The sequence below is a fragment of the Dendroctonus ponderosae genome, unplaced genomic scaffold, assembly GCF_020466585.1.
Source record: "Dendroctonus ponderosae isolate FM_Combo_2020 unplaced genomic scaffold, Dpon_F_20191213v2 Dpon_F_20191213_11, whole genome shotgun sequence".
Classification (NCBI taxonomy): domain Eukaryota; kingdom Metazoa; phylum Arthropoda; class Insecta; order Coleoptera; family Curculionidae; genus Dendroctonus; species Dendroctonus ponderosae.
The window spans coordinates 1,531,122-1,533,818 of NW_026017213.1; the positions used below are offsets into that span (position 1 = coordinate 1,531,122).

Sequence of the window (2,697 nt, forward strand, 5' to 3'; positions counted from 1 at the left end):
TGCGTTTGCTATTTTCACTAGTTTCCAAGTTATGAGCGCTTTTGAGGCAATTTGAGCTGGTTTTCTGATATTAGCTTCTTCCTCTTTGGAGGTTATGAATTTTTGATCAATCCTAATTTGCGAAAGGTTGTTCTTCTTGAGTTATGAGCGGTTTTAAGGCAATAGGGTGTTATCTTGTATCAACAATTCCTACAAACTGAACATTAATCTATGATAATATATAAATTTGAACGATCCAATAAGTGTATACTATCTATCTATTGCTATTTTGTTAAATATTTAATAAACAAATTCAGCTAAAATTCAAATTATTCATGAATCTCTAAAACGTAATCCTATTGGTTGTGACGTCTCTGGTCATATAAATGGCGGATTGTTTACGTTCTGTGCATAATGTTTAGGTGTGTGGTTGTGTTTCATTAATTATTTTGTGGATTTAAATAATTTATAGTTTGTGTTATACTAAAAAACGGCTTCAGAAGGCTTCCTTAAAGCGTCAACAAACAATTTACCAAGTGTACATATTTTTATGGTTACCGAATTTTGAAAAAACGACGAACGCTTTAATTTAGCAGAATTTAAGGGTGTCAAAGCACCAGCTTAAGTAAAAATCCGTAATATCATTATTAGTTATACTCTCCTTAATATACTAATCTGTCTGTATTGGTTTAAATTAGGTAAATAATATATAGAATTTCACTTATTCAACTTAACCTAACGTATACACATGTCTGCTTTAAAAGTAAAATGAACTCTTAAATTTGTATTTTGGACATCACGAGAACAATATGGTGATATCGGATATGTGGAATTGAAACGCGAGGGTTCTTTGTGCACTGTACAAGGTAGAATTTGTCCAGAACACAAAGTACGATCGGAGGCATATTCTATCTGCCTCATCATCAGCTTTTTGTTCGTACTTTCATTAAAATGGTTCTCGCAACAAAAAAACATTGATTTTGATTTAGGAACATCACGTCTAGCTGCTTTCACCCATAAAACTTTACATGCATAATCATGAGGAACGGTTAGGAAGAATTTGTTTGGAGCACTTATAGATGTATTCTTGCATCCTGGCACAAAATAGCACTTATTTTGTGATCCATACATGGCACTATTTTCCATTATGCAAGATAATAATATTAATCAATAAAATAATGATAATCGCAATAACTTAAATAATAAAACAAAGCTGCGAAAGCAACAAAATAAACACGAGACACTTTGTTGATATGACCTGCTACGTCACAATCGGGATAGGCAACCAACGATACGGATTGGGCGTTTTTGGCGGAAAATATCTGATTTGAATTTAAATTCGCTTTAAAATTATTACGGAGACTTTTTTTCCAAAAAAAATTATATCAGTGTAATGTTTGCCATAACTACTTTCTATATATCAACATTTAAAAAAAGGTTTGGAATTTTCGCTCAAACCTAAAATAAAAAAGCAAGCGTCCGATCTAAAGGGTATTGAATGCACATCGAATGTTTTCCCGGTTTCCAAGATACAACTTTTTTTAAATCAGGAAAGCTTAAGTTTTCGCTCCAAAAACCTTCGATAAAATTATGTTTCTTGCGTTTAAAATACATCGCAAAAAGACACAAAAAATCAGCATGTTTTGGCAAAGAAAAACGGCAAAAATTCGATTTGATGAGTGTGATTTTTTGCAGTTTTGGCCCAAGATGATAACGAATCAGATGATCCCACCTCAGAGGAACTGTGCCTAAACCGACCGGCCGACGAGTACTTCCGACTATCAACTGAAGGAGACTGTCGGGACGTTGTAAGGTAACTGAAGTGAAATTGAACATTCAACCTGAACTTTCTGCCACTGATCTACTTGAGAGCTCCATTCAGTCGACAGAAGACTGACCGAAAACGCTTATTTAAATTGTGATTTCTCTCAACAGGTGTGATTTTAATAGTGATAATAACGGCGTGACCAGACTGGCATCAGTTCGATGTCCAGTCGGTTTGGCTTTCGACGTCGATAGACAGACCTGCGACTGGAAAACAAATGTTAAAAATTGCGATAAGCTCGAGAGTAAGTCGATACGGAAGGAATGGTGACCATGAACGAATGAATGAAGCGCTTAGCGCCTTTCTGCGTCAGTATCAGTTCCACCCAGTTGTTCCTGGTCACTTTTCCTTGGTTCAAGCATTAATATTAAGGAAGCATTTTAACGTACAGGTGTACAAAGTCCGGTTTAAAACAAATCACCTGTCCCAGTGGATTGGCGTTTGACATCGATAAACAAACTTGTGACTGGAAGGGCAAAGTCACTAATTGCGATAAACTCGAAAGTAAGTCGTCGCACTCGTGGCGAAGTGCGGTGAAGGAACCTGCTAAAAGGGTGAAGATGGTTCGAGTCGGGTTCTGAATACAACGTGGCCCACACGCGGTGTGAAGAGTTGTATTTGGATCCGGCCTGGATATCTGTTGGGTACCCGGTACACTTCCACAACAGAGGTTTTGGAAAACATGGAAGAAGCTGCCAAGCAGCTTCGGAAATTTTTAAAACGCTTTACACACGGCTACCACGATCTAGTAGGATTTTTAAACGACTTGCAGTAGAAAGTAGATACAAACCTCCCCCCAGTTAACCAGGCATTTACTAACCACCCTGTACATCATGCATGTGTTGCACACTGTTCGATTACAACACTAACCTAAACAGGCCACAAATCACATC

The 2,697-nt window shown here is 37.0% G+C and overlaps 1 long non-coding RNA gene across 1 annotated transcript; it reads left to right on the plus strand.

Annotated features, from left to right (window-relative positions):
- Window positions 1-1,411: 1,411 nt before the first annotated feature.
- Window positions 1,412-2,217, plus strand: LOC125503000. The gene is made up of 2 exons (XR_007280639.1): window positions 1,412-1,792; window positions 1,915-2,217. It is a non-coding gene; the product is annotated as an uncharacterized LOC125503000 (long non-coding RNA).
- The last annotated feature ends 480 nt before the right edge of the window (window positions 2,218-2,697 follow it).